Here is a 26,778-nt window from a genome sequence, read left to right as displayed (position 1 = left end):
GCTCCAAAGAGCTTATTTTCCCCAGTTTAACTTCTCATGAATTTTTATAAATGATCTGTTTGTCTCTTTTCAGTGGAAGTTTTTCCATATTTTATCTAGCTCTTTTGTTATGCCAGCTGGGGCCATTACATGTAGAACCTGTAAGTAGAATAGAACGTATGGGAGAAATACTAATTTTCATTGTTAGCACTTTCTAAAAGGAATAGAGGTAAATCGTGCCATCTGTTTGAAGTCTTATCTCATTATCTGCAGAGTGTATGAAATTTAAATGAAGTCACTTTATTCATCTTCAGGGACAGGTTCATTTCCAGATACTTAAATCCTTGAGGTGGCCGTTTGGCTGGAAAATCCATTAACAAAGCAGGTTTGGTGTGATAGCAGGAGGGCCTCACATTAAGTACTACTTCCTCTGATTTATTTATGTTCATATAATATCCAAAAATAGTTCCATACTCTAGTCTAAGCACAGTCTAGTGACTTGAGCATGTGTTCAAAATCACTTATGTTTCAGTAATACCCCAAGAGTAAGACCTCCATGTTTATGGCTTCCATATTAATTTTCCTCAGTTTACAAGTCAAAAGATGTTTTCTTGCTACCAGCCCTGCAAACTCTGCTTGCTTTCTTTCTTTCTTTGTGAACTATTGCTGATACCTCCAGTTTGGATACCTAGATCCCACCCACACTGATATCTGTGCAGCCTTGTTAGAGGATATAGGGTACTCCTCAGGCCTTGTGGAGATGGTGGGTTGGCTCAGGTGTCAGAGGGCCTAATTTTTCTTGAAGAACCTTTTCAGTATCTGAAACACACACACAGAGCAACCTGGATTTATCCTCACCACTCTGGGGGTTAACAGCCCCAACCCTGCCTGGTAACATAGGATTTCTGGGTTGTGGAAGACCTGAGACATCAGTGTTGATTTCTTCAAAGATAATGGTATCAAATTATTCTTTCTGCTCTGGTGAAATGTGTATTATATCCGGTAAATCCAGGAAGCTGTTGACTCTTCATAGCGTCTGGCTTATCTTTGGAGGAATTCAGTGGTGTGTGTGTTCTTTTATTGAGGAGGCCAACTCATCCCTGTCTAATGCAGCTAGATTTATTCCCACATTCAAACAGATTTGGCTGTGTGTAATTTTGAGATATCTGCGCAGTAGTTGTCAGGATTAAATCAAGTTACCCTGAGTTTTCCAGCATTTTATCCTTAGGCTCTTGTCCTCAGAATTCTTCAGGAAACTGACTAGGATGATGGCCTTCTGTTTTCTTTTTTCTGATTTTCATTGGCTCATGCTCTGAATCTTTGCGATTAAATGTGTAGTTGAAGCAGTATTTTTCTTTTCCCACTTTACTCTTCCTGACTTTGGCATTTCAGCTAGGTGAAATCTGTTATAAGGATAGAGATAAGCAGGTGTAATGATTTTGAAAAATACAACTCTCTGCTCTGTTTTGTTTTGTTTGTTTTAATATCCTCTTTGGCCTGGAAAAACTTATGAACTTCAGAATAGAAATTAATATTTTTCAGAGAGGTGATGAATAAGCTTGTTTGCGATGTCAGATCAGCTGAGAGATCTTTTTGTTGCTTTACCAGGGAGCCTTCCATAGAGAGGGTCACGGGGAACCGGTGTTTTTGCCACTTGTTCTGAACAGAGACTTTCTGCACAGTTCACTTATCATACTGGGTTATAATCTTTCTCTCTCTTTTTTTTAAATCTCTTGGGTGATGTCAGTCCTTGGTTTAGCAGCTGTCACCAGGTCCTAACACTAAAGAGTAGAGGTGTTTTCTGGCTCTTGAGCTTGTCATGATATTGATAAGTAGAAACAAGGCCAAGACTGAAGGTGGTTCTCTTTGGACCCATGACCCTTGTGAAACACTAGATGCTCTATGGGTAAAAACATGGCAGTGACTTGACCGTTTTCAGCGGAGGTGAAAGGCCTTTTTGTCATAGTGGAAGATTGCTTGTTTTCATTGTAGTGTAGACCTCTGAGATATGCACACTCTAGTTGCGCATATCTTAGGTTAACACCACTCAGAGGACTGGGGAAATGGACCAGTGCTATGGAGATGCAGCTACTGACAGGCGCAATTGCAGACCCTGACAGCAGCAGAGAAATTGACCAGGGCGGCAGCCCTCGTCAGTTACCTGGCTCCAGCAAGTGGAGGGGAGCTGGGAACCAAGGGCAGCCTGGCTCCCAGCTCCCAGCTCCCCTTCACTCCCTGGAGCCAGGAAGCTGACTAGCACTGCTGCCCTGGTCACTTTCCCAGCTCTGTAAGCAGAGAGGAGCCAGGAACCAGGCTGCCATCTGGTTTCTTGCTTCCTGCACTCACGGAAACTAGGCTCCTCCAAGTTGCACAAAATTTGAGTTATGTGGGGTTGTGCAAGAACGCAACTACTGCATAAGTCAGGGTTCTTACTATAAATAAATTCAGTGCTGGAGGTCTGGAGACATCTGGAGACTAAAGTTTTGTATGCTCACACATCAAGTCCAGAATGGGTAACCTTTCCATACTACCTCATCACTACTAACTAGTGATTGTTGCAATCACAGCTTTTGTAACGTGGAAACTGCACAGAGACCACCAAACTTGATGGCACCAAAGTCTCAGCTTCTGTCTATAGCTGTGCTATATTTGGGCTTTTCCTGTAATATCCCATTGAGATGTTTGAGTGTCATCCTTGCAGTTGGTAATTGAATGAGACCTTGATTCTGCATGGACTTTTCTCACTCATATCAATACTGGGAGAGCTGGGATCCTTATTCCTTGGTATGCTAGCTTCAGTCTATTAACAGCAGATTCTCTCTTCCCATGGCTGCTCTAAGCAGTTGCAGGGTAAGAAGAATTAGGTGGGGACAATGGGGGCAGTATCTGTTCAGTGGAGCTGTCTGCCTTTTAAATGCTTTTTCATGGCACAATTCTGTAGGTTGGTATCATGGTTAGCATCTTCCCTCTTCTTAAAGCGTGCTGTTGGGGAGGGCCAGGGAAGGCTTTGCGTTTGCATTGTTTTCAAATCACTGGGAGAGAAAAGGATCATATTAGTGGATGGAAAGTCTTTTGAAGTACGGTAGAATCCACTTCATGGAGAAAGCAAATCTTCTCTCCAAGCTACAGCTAAACAATAGTGCTTTCGAACCCTCTTCAAGGGGATCAAGGTGAAGCTCAAGGAAGAGCCAGTCACAACCGTGGAAACTTTCTTCCCTTTTGTACTCCAGTCACAAAGCTCTTGGCTGTTACACGATTGGTGTTCCCTGTTTTCCTTTTCAAACCAAGTTGTTCTTTTCAGAAGAACAGTCACCTTGCTGGAGATGGAGGCGGGCAGGCCAAGGGCGAAGGGGAAGGGACAAAGATGTCCCCTGAGGCCTTAGAGTTACTCAACCAAAGGGCAGGGAGCTGAAGTTCAGATGGGCTGTGTGAATGCAGCTCAGAACTATTGTGGGCAAGTCTGATATCTAGATCAACACCTTTATTAACTAATTATTGGTTGTCCCCCTTCAGACAGATGAGACCACATTCCCAGTCCCATTCCTTCACCCTTTTTTATAGACTAAGCAAAAAGAAGCCCACAGGTGCACACACCAAAAGGTGCTGCAGCCTGGCTGAGGAGACGAGTGATAGCTTCCTGCCAGGAGGGTGAATTGAATGACCCTGTAGCTGGCTACCTCAGGAAGAGCTCAGAAGAGGAGCGCCCTTGGGGTGTCCCCAGCAGAGGTTGCCGTTCTGATGCTGGCATTTCAGACTGTGTTCTGAAACGTGGAAGGTGATGGTGAAGAGGAAGCATGTTTACTCTTAGGTTGGCACATATTTTCAGTGGCAGATTTGCAGCCTTCCAAAAACATATGGCAGCGTAATATGGCTGTTTTTGAAATGGTGAATGAGTAAGGTCTGTGTTTGGGTGGGAAAGATCAGTATTAACATGCCCATTATGGTTCTGATGTCTTAATTTTGCAGAAACCAAGTTATACAAGCTGTAAGGAGCTGAGGAGAAAAGGGTGTTTCAAAAAGCAAACTGCGAAGAGGAGTACGAACAAAAAAAGTTGTTGATTATTTATTTATTTAATCTGCTTGTTTAAGACGTTTTAAAAACATAATGCCACACTGCAATATACATTGGCCGAACTGGACAGTCTCTACGTAAAAGAATAAATGGACACAAATCAGACATCAGGAACGGTAACATACAAAAACCCTTAGGAGAACACTTCAATCTCCTTGGACACTCCAGTAGCAGATTTAAAAGTAACCATCCCTCAACAAAAAAACCTTCAAAAATAGACTCCAGAGAGAAATTGCAGAGCTGCAATTCATTTGCAAATTTGATACCATCAACCAAGGATTGAACAGAAACTGGGAGTGGCTGGCCAATTACAAAAGCAGTTTCTCTGCTCTTGATGTTCACAACTCCACATTACCTACTGATAATGGGCTACAAGCTCCCTGACTGAATTGAGCTGATTTCTCCTCTCTTGATATTGGTAATTCCACATTAACTGCTGATAATGGGCCACATCTGTGACTGAATAGACCTTGTCAACTTCAGTCCTCCTTTTGACTGGGATTCCCTCTTTAAACCCTCCTCTGGAATCCCCCACTCATGCATCTGATGAAGTGTGTCTTTGCCTACGAAAGCTTATGCACCAAAATATCTGTAAGTCTATAAGGTGCCACAGGACTTCTTGTTGTTTTTAAAAACATTGGTGCTATTTGATAGAATTCAGCCCAAGGTTGTAGGTCACCTCTAACGAAAAGCTGAGTGTATAGACAAGACTGTTTTGAATTATTGCACGACAGTCTTTCCCTCATACAATAGACCCGGGCCAGAACAAACCAGAAATTGAGAGTCTGAGGACCCATGGGAGAAAGGGGTGTTTTTAAAATGTGTCCTTCAAGACAAATCTATGGCAGGAATTCCAATCGGAATAAGAAGCAGTTGGCAGCATCCTGGATTCGCTGGGCTTTTCATTCCTTTGTTTGGTTATCTTTCATAGGTGCTTTACCTGGAGAATCTTTCAGTGGCTGCCTGGAACCAGCTTCCAACACAAACCAGCTCAAATCAAATGTAATTTCCCTGTTGTGCATATTCTAGCTGTGACAGCTCAAGTTATGAATGTAAAATAGGAAAGAAAGTTTGGAAGAAGGGCCTGTCTGAAATGTTAATGAGTGTTGAATTACTCAGGGCTCCCAGAGGTTGGCATAGATGATGCCTGGATTTTAAATATATGACTTCATTTGTGTGCCCCTCAGGGAGCCGGGGGGAGAGAGAGAGAGAGAGAGAGACCAGGTTTCTGTGCTTCCAGGGTATTCGGTGTGTAAGGGTAAAATGATATATGTGCATCCACATGTGAGATTGGAGGGGGGAGGTGAGCGATCAGAGGTAACACTGGTCCCCTCCCACTCGAGGGGTTGGCAGAAGGGCTGGGTTGGCGCACAGACTGTCATTGCATTAATGGTTTCATTATAAATCAAGCACTGTGCAGGGAGTGAGAGCTCCTTCCTCCTCCTCCGTTCTGCGTGCTGTGGGGTAGCCATGCGCACATCTTGGGTGGCTGCAGGAGCCTTAGTAACAGTGATGCTTCTCCCAGCTCCCCTCCTGGAGGAGTCCCCTCTTCGTAGGATGGGTATAGCAGAATGAGTGACTTCCGTCTCCCCAGCCCTCAGTCTGCTTACAGCAAAGACCTCTCACCTTGATCTCATGACAACTTACCCCATGGAGAAGGCTCAGACGGCAGAAAAGGGCTTCTCCTTCTTCCATATGCACCTCGTACAGCAGAGAGAAATGGCCAGGCTTAGTGCTCTCCCAGCTTCTTCTCTGTCAGTTTCTGCCAGGCCTGCTCTTAACTGGCCCCCCTCTGTCTGTCTCTCTCTCTTTTTCCTTTTTCCTTCCATCTCTTGTTACCATGGAGAATGAAATGCTGGCTCCATTCAAGTTGTCGGCTGAATAGGTTTTGAGGTTGATGGATGGTGAGAATCTCTTATCCCTCCACCTCCCTGCTTCTCCAAACACCGCCCCCGCCTGGTTCTTGACATTTCGCTTGCCAGAGAATGGCCATTAGAGAGAGGGATCTGAAAGGGAGGCTGGCGGTGTCCTGCTGAGATGCTCTTTCAGTTTCTTGGATGAGAGCAGCAGCCGTAAGAAGGTCTTAAGGACTTTGCTGCAGAGCCTCATCCTCGAGCGGGCTGAAGCATGAATGCTCACTTAAGGGCAACCCTCCCCATACCCACTGTCCCCAAAACACCCGAGGAAGGAAGATTGTATGCAGGTCTTGCCTTTGCTTGTGGCTGTGTTTCAAGGGGTGATATAACCTCTGTGAATTGAAGGAAAAGGTAAGGAGTTCTTCACAGTGAATACTGTAGTCCAAACTCTCCCTCTCAGGTATTTTGTGTGGGTTTCATCACACAAAAAGTGGAATTTCTTTGCTGCTCTCTGGCTCGCCATGTTTGCTGGCTGCAGCAGTGAAGTTTGCCAGGAAAGTGCGCGTGTGACTGTAATGACAGCTGCCCCTGCCTGTGCTGACAGTCTCTCTCAGCACTGATGCCAGGTTATCAGGAGGGTCTGGAGCAGACATTTTTAATATCAAACTTGTACAGTACCTCACAACAGAATAGGATTGGACTGTGAGTGTCACTGCATATACCTTCAAGTGCTTAGGCCCAGATGTGAATTGTGGTGTGGGGGATGTGGCCAAAATGCAGGATTCCAAATGGTAGGGCAGAAAACTTAAAATGACAACGCTACAGAGCCACACAGAAAATGTTCTCCTTGTGCTGATTTACTGCTGCTGATGGAGAGTAACAACAGATTTGTGAGCAATCCGGGTAACAATGGTGCGGGTGGGGGCATACAGCTGTGTTCGTGTAGTGAAGTAAAATCCGCACTTGTCTGGTTGGAGTGTTCCCTAGCCTGTGGCTCTTGCTGCAGTCCAAGGCTGGATGTAGAGGTGGGTAAAATGTCTATGGTTTTAAAATTCAGTGCAGGCATTTTTCCACTTAGAAATGTTTCCCAGACAGGTGCTTGTTCGGAAATACGTCTGTTTTTGTGAAATTCTTGCTGGAGCCCTGATAGAAAATATTTCAGCCTCTTGGTGATTTGACAAACTGCACTGTGTTGAATTTTTTACATGCTCTTTCTCCTATTTCAGCTCTGGCACTTCAGTCCCTTGATATTTCTTTTTCTTTCCAAAAGGAAATTTAACATTTTTTTGGAAATGTTCTACTTGCAATAATTTCTGTGAGCAAAATGCTGCTTAATCACATGGTTTTTGAACAAACTGAATGGGTTTGCAAATATAAAGAACCAGAATTCAAGATTTAGTTCACTGACTAGGTCTCTACTGTTTGCTCTGCTATAGCTGAAAGTGATGGTCCCAGAACTGGTGTATTTGGATATGAATTTTGTTGCTAGCCATATTCACCGCAGGAGACCGGATTCTGAATTCTAGCGTAGGTGATAGGTGAAAATCTGTTTTGGTACTTCTCAGCCGCTATGCGTTCCTGGTGGAGACTCCCCTCCAGCCCCCGAAGCATTAGCTGGACAGATTCTGCTTCAGGGAAACATAATCACTCTTTTACTGCCTTGAAGTCTCCACCTTTGCTTGGGGTTGTTAGACAAGTACCTCATTTCACATCACCAAGGGCTTTAGCTTCTGTCCTAACAGCGCACAGTTCACTTCCCATTGATATTGCGTGTCCTGTTTGTTGTTGGATTGTTGTCTGCCTGCTGTGAGGCTGCTTTTCCTGTTGTGTGGTTTCCAGAATGCTAATATTGTAACCGTTCAGCCTGTTGGGATGCAGAAAGGGAATTTTTCATGAGCACATGAGGGGTAGGATGTGTGTACACATCTATAAAACAAGTCTGTGTATGATTATAGCGTTCTGATGTTTTAATGAGTTTGCTCTACGGACCCTAACAGTTTTTCTCTCTTGACCCATGCAGATACTATGTACCCTCATTACCCACGTGCATCCACAGTCAGCTGAAGGGATAGTTCTGTACTTCAGGTTTGGATTGAAACTGGCTGACTGGGACATTGGATAAAAATGTTTCTCTAATGTAGGCAGCTGGAAACTTCCCTTTACCCTGAGTTCACCAGTTGTGCCAGATGGAGTTGAAAGAAAGTGAATGAGTAAGAAAGACAGGCTAGAGGTCCCGTGGGGGACAGCACGATATTGGAGATGAGGATTAGCTTCTGCACAGGTTCTTAGCCTTATGTTCCATTTATAAGTGGTGTGGGGGATGGGAGGGCGTCTGTTTTGACCTGGGGCTTGAAGGAGGAAGCTAGGACAGCATCAAACTTGAGGCTTGGGTTGTGCATTTGACTTCCTTCTGTGAGGTCTGCTGCTGTTCTGAGTTGGATATTTCTTTCTGTATGGAAGAGGATGGGTGCCTGAGTGCTCTTGAGCGCTCATAAGATTAAATCCCCACTGTTTTTCTCCTCTGCTCCTTTGGGTTTTTGATGATTAATAATTTGACAGCATCTGGAATTTTCCTGGACATCCCTGACTTGGATTTCAGCATCTGAATTCTCTTAAACCATCGTCTCATTGTTCTCTAGACAAGTCTCTGTAGCTTCAGTTCAGTCTTTGTTGTTTCTCCCTCTCCTCCCACAAAAGAACCACCTTTTCTGTTCCTTTACCTTCTGGGAATTAGACTGACTTCCCCTTGTGTCTGACTTCTCAGGTCCTGCTCTTCCGTTGGTGCTTGTCAGCTTCCTTCAATCCGGCCTTCAGTTAAATTATTTACAGATCAAAATTTTAACTGCTTACTGACTTAAGATTATTTTCTGCTCCAGCAGCTCTGTCACTCAGGCTGTTTATAGGTTTCAAGATGAAAGGTCTTTCTCGTTATATATTTTGGTAAGTGCTATTATTCTCCTTGGGTGGCGCTTTTACATCACTCCCAGGAATAACTCCTGTTTTTAAAAAAACAGCATTTAAGCAGTGGACACTCCACTCCAGTCAGTGCCCTACTCATTCCCATCTGCTCCCTCAATCAGTGTGCCTGGGCATTTTTTTGTCCTGAGTGCACTCCTGCTGACGACGACTGTGGCAGTCAGGAGCTTCTCATAGCCCTTGTTCTGACAGAGCCCTCCCCGTACTCCGTAGCTGCAGCATTTCCCTCAGAATTCACCCTTTGCCTTAGAGTTATGCTTCCAAATCTAACTTCTGTAAATTTTTTTAAAAGTTATGGTTGTGAAGAAAATGTGAACTGTGTGTGAATGTAATATTGTCTCCCTAAGTCTGCAAATGGACTGAAGCGGCTGAGATGTGAACTCCTCCCATACTACTTAATTCAACTGTTAACTCTGAAACCTAATGACAGTTTATTTTAGCTTTAACTATATCTTTACTGTTAGCTATTGGAAACACTCAGATAATGTGTGTTATTCATCACTATTGGATGTGGGTAATGGGGCAGCTGATTGCTATCTAGAATTGCAGGGGTAAAACTCTTCTCTTCTTCTATACAGGTTTTTACACTGCCCTTCTCACCAAAATGTCTGAGCAAGGCAGACCTGTATTTCCCTCATCCTCTTTCCAGACAGAATATTATGTGTTGTTGTGTTTTAGTTGAGATTGTTTCAATTGTGATCATTAGGAATTCAAGATCAGAAGGGGTATTTCAGATCAGCTTTGCAGTCCCTGCCCCAGAGGAGCAAGGAATGAGGAGATGCAACTTCTAATTATTGCTTATTGCCGTAAGCTGCCTGACCCCCTTCTGGCTACCTCCTGTGTTTCTGGCGCTGCAGAAACGCAAATTGTCTCTTCTGAAATGGCATAGACCTTCAAACCCCTCACCTGTCACCCAGACAGCTTCTGCAGTATGTTATACCAGGCCAGTACGCCACATCTGCAGGGCATCGACAATCTGAGTCTGAAGTGAAAAGAGTTGGATTTGAAGATCAAAATGAGCATAAGAAATGCCAGACTGACTGACTGACTGTGTTATTCACTTTCATGTGGCAGATTTTTTCTGGATTCCATCTTTGACTTTATCTGAGGCAGCTGCTTAGCCTCTGCTGTGGCGATGCAATGGCGCGCCAGAGGGAGCTGGGGCGTTTGCTGCAGAGCTGAAGGATCCTGGTATAAATGAAATCCTTCCTGTTACACCCCTCTTGAGATGCATTGGACTTGGATGAGCATGTGTAGTTCTACAGACAAATGCTATTTTTGGAGGGGAACAGTGTAGTTTGAGCACATCAGCAGATAGTGATATAATATGCAGGGCTTGAAAACCCTAACCAACGTCTGCTAGGAAGGATGCAGAAAGCCTTTCCCCCCATCCTTTCCGCATACTTTGGTCTCCGCCTCATGCCCTTAGCTGTCTTCTTCACGCCAAATCTTTCTGTGCCAAACTTTTCCCTTTTCCCTTATTCCAAACAATCTTTTTCCTTTCTATTTCATATCCACGCAGTAACCATAGGAGACAACCTATTTGCCAGACTGATGTGGTAGATGGGAAGGGAATCATTGTCCAGGGCCAATGCCAGATGGGAAGGCATCCTCATTTTCACTCGGTTCACAACTTCTAGGAAAGAGCAGTGTGATAGGACTCCTGTGAGAGTACTGTGCCTTGACACCAGTCAGGTTCTTGAGTTCAGTCCTTGAGGAGGCCATTTAGGGGTCTGGGGCAAATAGATTTAAAAAAAAAAAACAACTTGTCAGGGATGGTGCTTGGTCCTGCCGAGAGGCAGGAGACTAGACTCTATGACCTCTTGAGGTCCTTTCCAGCTCTACAAGATATGTAGCTTCGGGCTGGTAGGAGGCGTTTGATAAACAGCTTATCCTTCCCACCTAACTCCCCCCAACCTTGGAAGTAACACAGAACTGACATAACATTGGTCTTTCGCCGCAGTGTTTGCTTTGTCTGTCTATTACAACCCTGTAATAAGGTAGCCCCCAAACTGGAGCATCCTCCTGTGGCACGCTGCGGCAGGACAGGTTGCTAGACTCAACTTCTTTTTGGGCCAGCCATAAAAAAAGTACTGTCTCTCTGTGTCCTGCTCCAGGTCCCACCTTGAGGCATAATTTAATCATGTGCGTGTACAATAGTTCATAGGACCCTCGTGGTAAAATCATTCTCAGAGTTCTCACTGTATGAAGATACTGTGATTTTTCCATTCAGTTTTCCAGGGGCCATTGTTTTCTCCTTTAATGAGCCCATCTTTACACACGTCCCTGTTCTTTTCTGGCTGGGGTTCCAGGCACCTACACTGTCAGCGATCCCTCAGTACAGTGGGGTTCTAATTATGATTGGGCATAGATACTACTATAGTCTTAGCCATCCACTGTTCTCTGCATTGATAAGCTCAGCTGGAGTATTGTGTCCAGTTCTGTATGCCACATTTTGGGAAAGATGTGGACGAATTAGAGAAGGTCCAGAGGAGAGCAGCAGAAATGTTGAAAAATAATCCAGTTGGGAAGACAGAAAAAATTGTTTAGTCAGAGAAGACGGAGAGTGAGGACATACATTTTTATGTACACAAAAGATTGTTATAATGTGGAAGGAAACAAAATTGTTCTAATCTTCTGAGGCTTGGACAAGAGGCAATGGGCATAAATTGCAGCAAGGATGATTTAGGTTGGACATTAGGAAAAATTTCCTAACTGTCAAGGTAGTTAAGCACCTTGGTGGTAGTGAATAATGTAGCTGGAGTTGATGTACCTGAGGTCGAGTTATGGTGGGGTCTACACCATAGAAGATGGATAGGAAAACTCTCCCGATTACCTACTTTTACTCTCATGGGGCTAGAGTACAGGGGTCAACTTCAGAACAATATATGTTCGATTTGGCAGCTCTTCACTAGACCTGCTAAAGCCACTGCTGGTGGAGTGATCTCAGTGCATGGATCCCTGCTGTGGTGTAGATGTGCCTTTAATCCTGCCTTGGGTACAGGGCCCTGGGCTAAATTGCTTGTTGAAGTCCATTCAAGTCCTGCACGTCTATGATTCTGTGATGAACAATAACAACAAAATAATCAGACCCTTCATCCTGCCCCATTCCCAAGAAAAGGACCCTTCTGCATTTTTTCCCATCACCTCAGAACCTTCTCACTTTTGGTGGGAGGTGTGGGGTGTGTCACCTCCTACTCTAACTTTCCCTCTGGTTTATGGCTGCTGCCATGCCACCTTTCCTTCTGCTGCCTTTTCTTTTCTCACAGTGTGTTGCTGGTATTGTGAAGAGCTTTCCCAGGAGACAACACAATACAAACGACCTGGTTCTCCGCATTTTCACTTTTGCCCATGAGTTCTGAGCAGCTGCAGTCATAACTGACTAGTTCAGTTTCCACTGCTGCAGCTTGGAGAAATGCTGAACAGAGCAGGTGACTGGAGCAGCGCTTTCTGCAGATTAGGAAGACATTGTCAGCAAGTTGTCTTCGTAAGCTGAAGATCTAGAAGATTCCTTAATTCAGCTTAGTGCTTGACAGAACCTCCTACCATCCCTGGTCAAGTGGGTTTTTTTAAACTCTATATGCATACGTTAATATTGGCAGGTCTAAATACGAAGACCTAGCATGGTTTTCTCAGTTTGCTTATTCCCTTACCTCACGTGTCATTGGCTGAAAACTTTTCACCTTTTGTCTCCTGTACAGTGGAAACTGAGTGACAGGCATATAATTAAATGAACATGTTGAGTGTGTGAGGGCTAGGGGGGATAATGGGGATTTCAATAGCCATGTCTCTATGCAGAGTACTGCAGGCTGTGATTCAGAGCAAGAGTTTAGGTAATTTTTCTCGTGTGCCGAGAGGCCTGTGTGTAAGAGTGGTTTCTGGATGAAACAAGATATGGTTCTCTACTAGCTCAGGATAGCAAGGGCACCATTTGCTTCAGCTGCAGAAGTGGCTGCCTTTCAAAGCAAGTGACTCCTAGTTCAAATCTCAGGTGCACTGAGTTCCAAGCTCATCCAGGATGGGGAGGATTCAGCTGTTGACATGGGAGTGCTTGCTGCAAAAAGGCAAATGCCCAAGTGAGCTGGGCTGAGGCGCACGACGATTCAAAGTATCGCCTTTACCCATCTGCTCCACTGCCAATATGTCTGTCACCCAGGTTCCCCAGGTCGTTCACTTCATGATTTTACTTCCCTTGGTCAAATGTCTTGGACTCGCTCCCTGTGCCTTTTGGTGTTCACCTCTGGGGCACTTGGTATAGGATCTCTCTGCTTCTTTGGAAGGTAGGGGTTCTGGCTTTGTGTCTCTAATTCATTTTACATTATGCAGCGCTGTATGCCTTCTGCCTGTGTCAGCCTGCCCTAGCCTGGATTTGGAACAGAAAATCAAAACGAGGCACTATTAAACAAAACACAGCAGAGGAAGTGTGACGAGATGTGGGATTAATCCCTTTAACGTAAATACTGTTCCTTCTAACCTCAGCTTCCTGAGTCAGTGTTTGATGTCAATTTACCGTGGAGACTGAGAACAGCAGTTTAAGATGGGATGGAATCAGATTTGGGCGCAAAATGAGGGATGCACAACATGATGGATGGAATCGGATGCAGCTGAGCAGTACGAGCCTCAAGGCCAGCTGCTGACTAGTTCTGCTTTGTTACCGTGAAATCTGAACCTCTAGTCTCGTTCCAAAGGAGTGGCACTTGACATCCTGCTTCAGAAATATGGTTATCTCTGGCTGGTTGTTTACTCTTTCCCCCCAGCAGTGGTATTGACTTTTTATTCTGTTTTTCAGGGAGGGGGGGGAAAAGGGCTATATGGAATGAATGCTCAAATTAACTCCATTTTACAGCCTTGCCAAACATCATCTTCCATGATTTGATGGCAGAGCAGTGGCTAAGAAGGTGCAGAATAGAGCTCCATGAAAAATCTGCTGTTTGACTGTTGTGCAGGGATTTTGCTCTAAAAATCAGTATGTGCCAACATGTTGGAGTCTAGTCATGCCTACAAGGAAGCCCTCCTAAAGCCCACTAGTGCAGTATTCTTTCAGATTTATGAGCAGATTTGGCTCTCAGATAAATTCACACAGTCACACTGACTGCAGTGAGGGTAGTGCTTATGTGGATCTGAGAGCAGAATTTTGCTCTATAAACACAATAGCTGTGTCTGCACTAGCATGGTCTTTCTAAAGGAAGATCTGAAAGTGGAGGTGCTTTCGAAAGAGCACGCAGAGCGTCTACGCACGAAACGCACCCTTGCGAAAAGAAATCGAAAGAACGTGGAGCTGCTTTTGAAAGTGCGCCTCCAATCCGGGGGCAGGAAGAGCTACCCGTTTTGAAAGAGTCTTTCGAAAGAAAATATGTGTAGATGCTCCAGGGGCTGCTCTTTCAAAAGAGAAGTCCTCCGTGGTGCCAGCCAGCTGGAGCTCAGAGACACCCTGGCTGGCGGCAGGGGGGCTCTATGCTCCCTATGTCCAGCTGCCCTGGAAGCTTCACGGACCCAGAAACCCTGTGGCAGGAAGCTGAGAGCATGCGAGCAGCACAGCCACTAGCTGCATCCAGCACGCCCTCAACAAGCCAGCACCATGGCCAGCAGCCAGCTGCTTTGGGAGCCCCAGGGTCCCCCCTCAGAGCCCTACTAGGGGCCTGCACAGGCTTCAAACAAAGCAGGCACCCTCCTGAATGGAGCCAGAGCTCAGGGACCTCCTGGGTCTCTGGGAGGAGGAGGAGGTGCAAAGGGAGACAGGCAGCAAGCACTGCACACAGCTGCCTTCTCCCAGCTGATCACCCATGCCAGGAGGGCCTGGAGGTGCTCAGCAGACAACATCCTCCACATTGCCACCATCCAGTGCCAGGTGGAGGTGGCCAAGCAGCGCCTCCGGCTGGAGGAGGACCTGGCCTGGTGGTGGATGGCCTGGGGGAACCAGTGGGGACCCTAAGGAACACGGTGGCCACCGCCTGGGAGCTCCTGGCCCAGCCTCTCCGCCTGCACCCCGGTTGTTCCCCTGTCACTGCCTGGCCAAGCCCAACCCTACAGAGGCCCTCCCATGGCCCTACCTCCCCGTCTTCCTTGCCCCATCTCAGCCCTGCTGGGGACCCCAAACCAGGGGCAGGAGGGAGTTGTGGGCCAATGGGGCTCAAGGACCTCCACCCCTGCCCTGGGCTGGTGCCCTCCCTCCCACTGCCCTCTCGGTTGAGGTGCCTCCGTCTCCCCTGCCCCCAATGTACATAGTACATCCCCCTTCTCCACTGTAAATAGTTGTCATCCCTGTCTGTGTGTGGCCACACATTCCTTCAGGCAGTAAAAGTGTTTATTTGTTCCCCATCTCTGTGTGCATGGAGGGGGGACAGTGAGGGGGTGTGTGCGTGGGGGGGTCTTGTGGGGGGGGTGGCCAGGGGTGTGGTTAGCGGGGTCCGTGAGCAGAGTGCTCGCGAGGAGACTCCCGGGTGCGGATCCTGTCCTGATAGGCCTGCTGGCTAGGAGCGGCGGCCAGCTGTTCAAATCCAGGGCTGGAGCTAGCCGCCCACCTGGGCGGGCCCTTGCTCTCCACGATACTGAGGAGGGCGCAGCAGGCGCCCACCACTTGGGGGATGTTCCGCAGTCCCACGTTCGAGGCACGCTGGGAGGCAGGAGAACCAGCCCTTCAAGCACCCGAAGGCCCACTCAACCACATTGTACATGTGAGAGAGCCAGGCCTTGAAGAGCTTTGGGTGGGGTCAGAGTGGCCAGAATAGGGTCCCATAAGCCAGGGCTGGAGGCGGGTAGGCAGCATCTGCCACCATGCACAGAGGCATGGTGGCCTCCCCAAGCAGGAGCTCCTGCTGGGCAATGAAGGTCCCTGCTTCCATGCACTGGCAGAGGCCAGAGTTCCTGAGCACGCGGGCATCGTGCGTGCAGCCTGCCCAGTCCATGGATGGTCTGAGCGCTGGCCTTGTAAACCCAGGGTTGGGAGTTCAGTCCTTGAGGGGCCATTTAAGCCTCTTGGGCAAATAGATTTAAAAAAAAAAAAAATCCGTCAGGGATGGTGCTTGGCCCTGTCAGGAAGGGCAGGGGACTGGTCTCGATAACCTCTCGAGGTCCCTTTCTGCTCTATGAGATGTATGGTAAACCCATAAACTGGCCCTCCTCTCCACCAGGGCCTGTAGCACCACGGAGCAGTAGCCCTGTCTGTTAATATAGCGACCTGTGCTGCATTCCAGGGCGCGGATCAGGATATGGGTCCCGTCCAGGGCACCAAAACAGTTCAGGAGCATGAGCGCTGCGAAGCTGGTGATGGCCACGTCCAGGTCTCCCACACAGACAACCCTCTGCAGGAGAGTGGCGTTGGTGGCCCGGACAACCTGCATGGGATGGAAGGCGTGTGCTCTCATGAGAGCATGATGGGGTATGCCCAGTCCCCCTCCCAGCCTCAGTCCCCAATGTCCCCTCCAGGCCCCCTGTCCCCCATGGTCCTCCCCTTTTGCCCGGAGCTTTCTCCCCAGGAGGTGTGTGCCCCAAGCATGCCTTACCTCCGTGAGGACTGTCCCTTGCCCACTCCGATCTGGTGCCTGGTGGAGTGGTAGCTGTCTGGGGTGAACAGCTTCTAGGTGGCTCTGGCAACTCGCTTTTCGAGGGGAGGGTGGGCTGCATCTATGTGTCCTGACGTCTGAGGGTGGGGGCAAGCCACTGGCCGAGCTCCGGGAAGCTCTGCTTCCTCATTCTAAAATTCTGGAGCCACCTGGCATTGTCCCATCCCCCCATCACCAGCTGCTCCCACAAGTCGAAACTACTGGGGTGGCACCAGAGTCACCGGAGCACCGCGGGGAAGTGCCGGCGGCGTCCTGAGTGCAGGGATTCCACGGCTGTGGCAGGGGGGCTCGCAGCCAGGAAGAGGTCAAGGATGGCAACCACACCAGGGCAACCCACCAGGGCAACCACAGCCTTCACGGTGGCTACTGTTAATTGCTGGTGTGGGTCCTTCAGGCTGTGCAAAAGCCATGCAGTCCATGCACTGGTTCTGTGGGCCTTGCGTCAGCTCTGCAGGCCTCAATGTGTGCGGTGCGAGGGTGTTGGGGAGGGGCCCTTTAAGGGAGCAGCTGGCTGCAGCCTCGGAAGGGTTTGTCAGCCATGCAATCCTGTCTGCGAATTTTCCTGTCCTCTTCTTTCAAAAGAGTGCCTGGAGCTGTGCGGATGCTCTCTTTCGAAAGGACAATCAGCTTTTTGTGTGCGGATGTGCTCTTTTGAATGATGGTCTTCTGGATGGTCGCCGTTCGACGCACGCTGTAGCGTAGATGTTGCTCAGAAGGGCAGTGTGGTCTAATGGGACGAGCCTCCTGAAGTCTAATCCTGGATTGGCTGCTGATGCGCTGTGCAAGTGTGGGAACGTTGTTTTATTTTCTGTTTCCCCGGCTGTAGAATGAGGATATTTACCCACCTTTGGAAAATGCTTTGAGACCCTTGCATAAGCACAGAGTATTACTTTCCAAAGAAGGTCAGGCCAAGAAGTATAGATTGCCATGACTCCACTGCTTCACACAGTGGTATGATCCCAGTGTAGGCATACGGGCGTATGCAAATGATAGTATTCCATGACACTTGGTCCCGGAGAGAGTATGGGCCCAGTGGTTTCTGCTGCTCAGAGGGGTTCTGTCTTAGCTCAGTGGGAATTGGGGATAGTATTGCAGCTAAAGGACAAGGTTTCTTGTCCCATCTCCAGCGTTATATGCACTTTATCCAGTAATTGTGTCTTTTGTTCAAAGCTAAGGATTTGTTGCCCCAGGATTCATGATGCAAATGTTGCTGGATACCATTAACTGTAGGTCTTATCAGCTGCAAGCAGCAGCACCTGCCTTCAATTCAAAATCCATGCCCCTGGAGCAATTGGTGCATTTTAGATACGTTCGTATGAATAATACACATTGACTTGTGACAAATAGAGTGAAGAAGTTGAACTTTGTCTGACGTATATAAGTGGAGTCTGAATCAGGTGAAGAATATAACCTCATATAATCAAAGCGAAATAATATGGATGTTTTTGGGAAGATTGGTTACTCGTTCTAAGGAGCTCAGGGCTCAGATCCTGGCCAATAAATATTAAGTACAGTAGTGCTTTGTAGTGCATGGTATATTGCCTGTGATGCTTAATTAAGTAATGTACTTCGGGGGGTTGTTTTTGAGTCTAGAGGCAGCCCTAATAAAATCCTGGACAAATAGATCCCTGAGCACCATTTTCAAACTCTTGCTAGGGAGTCTTTTTGGGAGCGTCTGGGAATGCAGGGCAGTGAAGTGGAGCCTGGTTCCTTTCACGTGATTAAAGTTTCAGAAGAGAGGATCGCCAGGGCTCCATAGAGGATGTGGGAGTACATGATCTTTTTCTTTTTGGACCTCTGACTTAGTTCACAGGCAGGCTGCCTAGCTAAGCTCAGAATGAAGAGTTTGGGTCAGACTTTTCCTCCAGGGATGCTCAGCCCTCAGAATGTTTGGTAGAGGAGATTGAGCAAAGGCAAATAATGCTGGGCTGGGCTGGGCGGCAGATTCCTCCCACCCCCTGCCCCCGGCCCTGCGGAATAACAGCTTTCTTCTAGGGACTGACTCATTCTGCTTGATGTCTCTCTTTTTATATACAGCCACATCTCTCTGCTATGAACTATAGAGTGCTGCTTCATTTTTCGTTTATGGGATTGGCTGACCTACTCCAGCGCACGGATGCTGTAGAGTGGGTTGCTGGGAGTATTTTGTAGAAAGTCAGAGTAAGGGAGTGAGGAGGAGGCCTGGCAGTGCAGGGGCTAAGCAGAGCCTGTTTGCCCAATTAGCCCCACCCCGTTTCACCTGCCGACAGTGCCAGGCCTGGGGGCAGGACAGAAGAAGGGGAGCTAGTTTAGTTCAGAGCTGACCAGCCACGAGGCGTAAGTTGGCTGTGATGCTCACAGGGCCTGAGCTAGATCCGTCCGTGGGTTGGCCACCAGACGATGCAGCCTCCAAACCCTCCCCCAGGTGCAAAGGGGGAGAATCCCAGAGAACCTTCCCCTGAAGGAGCGTAAACTAGACTCTTGGGGCCACATCCCAAACTAACCCTACAGCCTGTAGTGAGTGGGTGGAAATCCTACACCTTGGGCCCCTAGGCTCCACCGGGGCCCAGTCACTCAGCCACTGGTAGGACCTGCTTACAGTCTGCGATAATCTTAAATCAGAGGTTTCTCTCTGCCAGAACGTTCGTGGATTTTTTCACTGCTCGGCATTGCGATTGTGAAAGGGCTTTCATTTTGTTTTGGCAAATTGAAGAGGAAATCGTTCCAGAAGAAGCATGCGAGGGGAGGGATTTGCCACCGTGTGCCCTGCCGGAGGAGGGCTACCCAGAGAGCAATGCAGTGCTGTGATGAACACTTGTTTCCTCAGCAGGTGACACAGAGGGAAACAAGCCTGTCAGTGGTAAATTGTTTTGCTCTTACCTTGCAGTTTTGTTTCCTCTGTGTGGTTTTGCCATGTCATTCGTACCTCAGATCATGGTTAGGTTTGTGGGGACCATGTTATAAAACCCGACTGTCACAGGTACTGAGCAAGCTGTGTGTTAGATTCCTTTTGAATATAGCTTCTGGCGTCTAGCTCAGAATCATCGTCTTAGAAGAGACCTCAGGAGATCGTGGAATCCAACCTGCTGCTTCACCCCTCTCTGGATGGGGTCACTTACTACCTGACTTTCTGGGCTGTGCCCCCCACCTTCCGTTGACGAAATGTAGTAACATGACTGGTCACCTGTCACAAAGAGGTAGCCATGTTAGTCTGTGTCTTCACAAAACAAAACATCAGTCCTGTAGCTCTTCAAAGACTAACAAAATAATTTATTAGGAGATGCATTTTCACGGGGCAGACCCACTTCTTCAGATCTGGAGGATTCTGATAGAAGTAAACTGACACAATGAGAATTTAACAGCAAGATAGAAAAAACTCCTCCTGTGTTTGGCACCTGTTGGCCACTTTCCCCCAAGCCTAGGGGTTAACAGAAGTAACTCAAAAACAGCTTCCTCAAAACAGATTATTTCTTTATCCAAAGCTGAATGTAGCAAGTGGAAAAAGGGATAAAGCTAAAGGCCTGTTTGCCATTCTTGCTGGGTCTGGAGGTGAATTCCAGTCGACTCAATGCCCTGCTCCTGGGGAAGACAGACCATGCAGCATTCTCCTTTCTCTTTCTGTCGGAAGCTTATTGCCAGGTACTTGCCCACACACCCTTTCTCCTCTCCAGACCAGTGTTTTTCCTGGTTTAGCGCCCTTTTCCCCAGGTCAGAGCCTCAGATCAGAATAAACCTAGCCAGCCTGACTGGAGCCAGGTAGCTGGGCATTCCCAATTAGTAGCTCCCCCAAGGTACCTTACAGCTACAATTTGTTTTGATCCCTGTTTGTTTCCCTGTAACTGCCTCCTTTCATTTAATTCCTTGCAGTCAGTCTGAAGGACTGGTAAACAGAGGTGCATCTGGCCATTGTAGAAATCACTCAAATGTCTCCCTCATTTTCCATGGCCATGACGGCCAGAATTTCAAAATCAGAGAGGATGCTGAAAATGCAGGTTCCTTTATAACCACCGACCGTCACAGATAATTTCCATAGCGACTGGGCTCCCTGTTCTCAAAAGGAGTCTGGTACCAGAGCATGTGTGTGTTCTGGAGGTCATCACTGCCTCACTGTACACGCACCAGTATGTTAAACTAAGCTGCTGCTTCCTTTCGGCAGGTGCAGTCGGCTTTTGGTGCAGTGCAGCGTGGCTCTTCCTCCAACTCTGCGCTCAGCTGCTTGGTAAGGTAAGAGACAGACGGATGTAACTGGGGTCTGGTTGGGTTGAACGATGTGTGGGAAGGGAAAGGACGAGGGCTGGTCCTGTTCCTTGGATCTTTGGTTTGGCATATTGTTGACAACTGTGGAAAAGGGCCACCTTCTCCATCTAAGGGGATGGTGATGAATTCATCTCTCTCTTGTTGTGTCATAATACACTCTGCTTTCCCTTTTCTGTTGCTGTTGGTGAGGTGCCCTAGAGTATAGTTCTTTTGAACGTCTCAAACGTTAAACCTGAAAGCACACAGGTTTCCCTGTGTGTGTGAGCGCTTTGTACAGTGGGTAGCACAGTGGAGTCCTGGTATCAGATTCAGGTCATGGATGCGATCATAATACATAGAATAGTAGTTCTCTGGAACAGATTAGTGTTTAGCCGATTTTACTGCTGGATGAACTGAGGCATAGCAAGCAAGCCAGTGATACCGTTTTAGGCTAGAATCAAGACTGACTGAATAGTGAATCCTTCTTGGGAAACCTAAAGAAACTTTTGACATCCTGAGGTATGATGCAGGTGTCAATAAGTAAACTTTGCTGTCCTGTCTTACGTGCACTTGAAAGTCGGAAAGCTTTTTGCCACTTGTCAAGGGGACATTGAAAGTCTGCAGTTGGCCTTTACAGAGGGTACCCATAACTGTGTTTTAGCACCTGTTCGCTGTAGATTCAAAAGCAAATTAGGTCATTTGTGTGAGTAGTGATTTGTATCCATCCCCAGTTTGATGGGAACAATTGCTCACGTAGTAAGAGATGCAACACATGCTCCATTGTATGAACTGCACCTGTGTTCCAGCTCCCCCCAGGTGTGGGCGAATCCCGTTTTTTGAAGGTACAGTTCGTACACGTACTTTTAATGTTGAACAAGCGTTGGGGAAGAAGTGAGGCAGCAGGCTAATCCAGCATCTGATGATAATCAACCACCTGCAACGAAATAAGGCAGTGGAATCCTTTAAAAGGCTTCCCTCGGGTGAGAGGTGGGAGGAAGAAAGGGGACGGACCGGGAAGGAGGAAAGCCTGCCAGAGGAAAAGGCTTGCTGGAGCAAACAGCTGAAGGCACTGGGGAGAGTGCCTGGGGAAGTGCCCAGGAAGCTCTGGCACTTTGAGCTGAGGCAAACAGCCCCTCCAGCAGTAGCTACCTAGGGCCCCTGGGCCGGAACCTGGATCGAATGGGAGGGGACCAGGTTCCCCCCAGACCTGCCCGCACTCTCTGGGACAGCTTGAAAGGGGCAGGAGGAGACCCAACCTCCATGAGGGATCTCTCCTGTTCACGACTGTGCCAATGATGAGAAGGGCTCAAAAAGCTGTACCCCGCCCCTGGGAAAACTGAGAGGTTGAGCAAAAGGGATGCAGCGAACCTCTGAGGCATTTCTTTAACTGCCACGAAGTGCAGGACCCACAAGGAGTGGCTCAGGACTTTGTCACAATGGTCGTACAGTGGACTTGCGTGGCTACTTAGTAATCTTTTTGTATTTCCATGCGAAAGAAAGAGTCATTGGCAAATACTGCTGGAGAAGGGGGAGATTGTACGTCCCGTTGTGTAGTTGTGATCAGCTGGCTCTTTTTAAAGACCTGTGAATGCTTTGGGTAAAGGTTTTGAAAATATTTTATTTAGAAACAATTTTTTTTTAAACTACAGAGTTGTACTAGGTCTGTTAAAGTTCTGGTTGAGGGGGCAAATTCATTTAAAGCACATAAAACCAGACACATTTCTCAAACTTAGTATTCATGTGATTATTCGCAGGCTTGTTTCTAGGCTCCTGTGTGAAAAAATTACAACATTGCTTTTGAGTGCTGTGGTTTCATCACAGTAGGAAATATTGGAGTTTCAGTGGTGAGTTGTTTTTTTTAACATGTTGCTTTCTGGTGACCAAAAGGGACTTATTTTCAGACTGACTGTGCATTTTGTCTTCAGTGAAGCCTAACTGCTTTGTCATGAAGGCCATATATAGCAAGAAAGACCTGCATGGAGCCTTTGTGTGTATCTGGTGATCTGCTCATTGACATGTATACAGATTTATTGGAATTCTTTATTGCAAAATCAGGCAAATGGCTTTGATTGCACAAATATGCTTTCAGGCAGACCTATTGATAGAGTTTTGTTGGGTATGTTTGGTTTTTATTTTCTTAACAAAAATTGTTAGTGTTATGGTTGAGTTTTTAAAATTCGAGGAAGTCTGAGTGATGGTTATGTAACAGCCCCCTTGTGCATGTTTCATTTGTCTTTTATTACTGTATTTTTTCCAAATTATCATTTCTTTGATGCATGTATAGTAAAGTGAATATTAAAAAAGCATGAAATCTATTCCTGAAATCATCTGTATTTAGAAATGTTGAGATTGCTGAAAGAACTCCTTTCCCTCCCCTCCTCCTACCCCCAAAATACCTCTTCCTGTTTAATTCACCCTTCTCCCTGTCTTCCCACATCTAGCTTGAGTAAACAGACACACTATAATGTCAGCAAACCCCGCTAATCTCTGTTGGACAAGGCATGGGCTGGGGTGGAGGGAGTCTGGAGTCGGGCACCCCTCATTGAGAAATATTTAGTTCAAGTTGACTAAATCAGCACCCTACCGCATCCAGAGACTTCATGGATTGTAACTGTTCGGTAAGAGTTTGGAGGTAAACGTGATCTCAGAAGTAGCTGGGGCTCAGGACGCAAACCATGAAGAACGTAGTAGGTCAAAACCAACATCTTGAATCTCTTTCCTGCCAGAGTGGTAAGCGTCTGGCAGCCTTCACCCATCCTACCATGAAAGCTGTGACACAACATTTAGAGTTGAGCTTAAAAATATATATATTTTTAAATCTGTTTGCCCCAGATCTCCCTAAATGGCCCCCTCAAGGATTCAACACACAACCCTGCTTTTAACAGGCCAGTGCTTCCTCCCACTGCTGCTTGCTGCCACTTCAGCATGCTGCCTGTCATGTGTGCATGTATTTTTATACAGAATGTGTTCTCAGCGATAGGTACATTAAGCACTCTCTGTCCGTGTGCTGTCAGGATCCTTCCCTCACCTCGCTTCAGGGGTATGTGTTGGGCACTTGAGTTCTGGTGGCTCTGGCAGTCATAACTTCTTTACTCTTGTGTACTTTTACTTCCTGCTCCAGCAGTACCCATAAGGCAAAAAACAGTCTCTTATTTCTCCTCTGGTCGATCAAATCTTTTTTATATTTTTAGAGACTTAACCAGTGTTTAACTTATGATCCACACTTATTAGGAGTTCCTTATTCAGGAGGAATACTTACAATCCCCATCGTGAATGGTGTTCAATGGTTACCTGCGTCTCTCTGTGTGTGCAAACCTAGGCATGTAACAGCATCACAGACCTGCTGCTGTTGAATGTACCGTGGATGAACACTGCATGTCCCTCTGAGAAGCTGGATGCCGACTACTTGGGAGCCACGTAATTTGTTAGCATGCCAGAGTCTTGTTTGTTGTCAGAATTAACCAGGCTAACACCTCCACCGAGCATCCGCATATAACTGCCTCTGTTCTGTCTGCTTTCTCTGCTCCCCAAGCCTGCGGCTTTCTTATTTCCTGCAAAATTGCGGTAAGGTGAGTGAGAGACACAGAAGTCCTGCAGAAGAAGTGGGTGGCTGGGTGGCTGAAGTCCTAAAAAGCAGGAGAGGCAAAACTGTTGTTGATCCAACTCAGGATTAGAGATGGGGGAGAAGTTGGTGTACTCACTGGTGTCTGAAGGGTGGTGAGGGGCCTTCAGTGGAGATCAGAGGGAGACAAGAGCAAGTGGCTGCAGGGAGGAGTAGGAGTTGAACCCCACAACAGACCAACATCTCCATCCTTGGAGAGAAATGTAGCAAGTAAGCAGTCAGGTGTAAGAGAAGAGGGTGAGGTTGGGGTAAGTGCAGGGAAAAGAAAGGAAGACACACATGCGAAACACAGGTCAGCAACAGCTCTGGTGCTAGAAGTGCACAACCCCATGCTTTCCCAGTGAGTGAGATACAAGCTATCATGAACTTCTCTTGTCAAACAACAGTTCCTACCAAATGCCCATGTGCTATCCTTGATCTCTTTGCAAACCTCCTTTGATACCCATAGGAGTGCGTCTGTGGGTAGTACGTGGCTCTCGCTTTGGAGACAAAGCTCCCAGAAGTGTAATTCAGACTACTCTACAGACAGGTTGTGTGCCATTTCAGACTTTCCCACGCTAGGAAGTGGTGATCCCTAACTCCAAAGGTTTCAGGATTCAGCTAAATTGGGAGGGGATGGGATTTAAAATCAGGTGTCTTTTTTTAAGGTCTGGTGTGTTGCATCCTAGAGGGGCAAGGAAGTATTTTGTGAGTGGAAGTGGAAATGCTCATCTTTCCAGTGGATTAAGATATTTCTCTCTAGCCCTCCTTGTTCACAAGATACTGCTCTCTTTAACTTTTGAACTTGCTCTTTTGTCAGCTAATCCAGGAGTGACGAGCAGGTCTCAGACCCTTGGGCCAATGTCCTCAATCCCTACTGTACCGTCAAAAACATGTTTTAGAGACTGGTCCCTGAGATGAGATTATAGATGGAGTAGCAGCTGTAAATTAGTCTGCACTCTCATGTGCACAGTTTGAGATGAATGTCACCTAGTGAACGTTTCAGGTGTGATATAGGTATTCTGTTGAGATCTGGTGCTTGTATCGTGGTTTATACAAAGTTCTTATGTTGAAAGCTGCATCACCAGCATGTGGATTACCTGCTCTTATTACCTTTACATTTGCTCAGGTAACAGTAGATGGATATTCATTGTTTGTTTTGTTTTAGGGAAGATTTAGCTGGATTTTTAGTGATGGCAGTAGGCTACACCTGTCACGCTACTATAATGAATGGAATCTTCCATCCTGTAGAACACAAGTTTTTCCTTACCGTAAAATCATTTACTTCTGTGAACTGTAGTAACTTCAGTTTTTGGAATCAGAGGTCTGAGAGTCCAGATTAAAACTTGTCTCCTGCCGGAGGCTAGACTGACTGGGGGCATGGTGAAATACTTAGCAAATTTGTAATCTGCCACAGATGTGAAGTATATCTCTGTCCTCACGCTAAACTGTGGCATGTAACTTTGGTGCTGAGGATATTAGAACATGCTGCGCTTCTGGTGACAGATGTGGTGAGGGTCCTTTCCAGAAGGAATAAATCTCTGCTGGAGAAGAGACTCCCTGGGATGTGGGAGAGGGGGAATGTTCATGTTTGGACAACAAAGAGCTATTTAGAGCTGGAGAATTGGGACTTATTTCTGCCAAGCTGCAGCTGTAGCGAAGTTTTGTGGAATCTCATGGTAGATGTGGCACAGTGGTTAGAGGTTGAAGCTGGTTTAGTTGTCACAAATTTGTTTGTTACCTTGATGCCAGGGCAAGGGCTTTGACTTCAGTCCTTTTAATGTGCAGAAATGGCCCTTTGATTGCAGGCACATGCTGGAAAGTTCCCATATGTTGGCTTCATTTTGTCTTTTTTTTTTCTCCTCCTCTTTTCTCTGAGAAGATTAGAAATGCTGTGAGACACTCTTGCTTCCTTCCCTTCAGTTAACAAGCCCTCAGGTGATATGATTTGATGTAAGCTTCTAACAAGATGTTCATGGGGGAAAAGCAGAAAGAACATAAATGCTCTACTGCTGATGGCTGTAGATCTGCCAAAACAGCACAGAATGATGTTAGAAATGAGTGGGAGAAATGGCAACATGAGACACTGGGAAACCCAGTGTGTGAGTCACATTGCTCTACCTTTCGACAGGAAACAAATAGAACTGCATGGTCTCTAGTGTTTCAGGTTACTTGGGGTGAGTGTGGAGGGTAACCGGGGGTTGAAACAAATGCTTAGAGGTTCAGCAGGGCATAGGTGACACCAGTGCAAAGCTAAACATGACTCTTGCGCTATAATGAGCTAGATCCTTGCACAAGAATTATTGTCCCTGGCAGCTGTGCAAATCTCTTGTAGTCAATCTTTTCACTACTCTCAGTATTCTGTATTTTTTGTTAAAGGAGACATGCACAATTACAGTTGGCAGCACTTATCTGACAAATGCATTGTTTTCATTCTAATGATCCCTTCTAATTTCCCTGCCCCAAATAGAATTGTTTTTAGTTCTGGGAAGATCCTGCTTAAAACTCCCCAGAGCT

At 46.8% G+C, this 26,778-nt stretch overlaps 1 protein-coding gene across 7 annotated transcripts in view; it reads left to right on the top strand.

The window, feature by feature from the left end:
* The window catches only part of NDST2 (N-deacetylase and N-sulfotransferase 2), a 221,777-nt gene that overhangs the window by 58,521 nt on the left and 136,478 nt on the right, over positions 1-26,778 (top strand). For 3 of the 7 annotated variants that reach the window (XM_074999759.1, XM_074999763.1, XM_074999757.1), the window contains one exon: positions 20,581-20,648. The exons of 3 other annotated variants lie outside the window; for them this stretch is intronic. The gene's annotated coding sequence lies outside the window, so the exon portion shown is untranslated. Of the gene's footprint in view, positions 1-20,580; positions 20,649-22,436; positions 22,505-26,778 lie in introns of those variants that run through there. One more of the 7 variants, XM_074999760.1, reaches the window with a different exon arrangement.

Source organism: Carettochelys insculpta, chromosome 7 (genome assembly GCF_033958435.1).
Source record: "Carettochelys insculpta isolate YL-2023 chromosome 7, ASM3395843v1, whole genome shotgun sequence".
In the NCBI taxonomy this organism is placed as follows: domain Eukaryota; kingdom Metazoa; phylum Chordata; order Testudines; family Carettochelyidae; genus Carettochelys; species Carettochelys insculpta.
The sequence above is the reverse complement of the archived record's forward strand: the minus strand, read 5'-3'. Positions and strand labels throughout refer to the sequence as shown.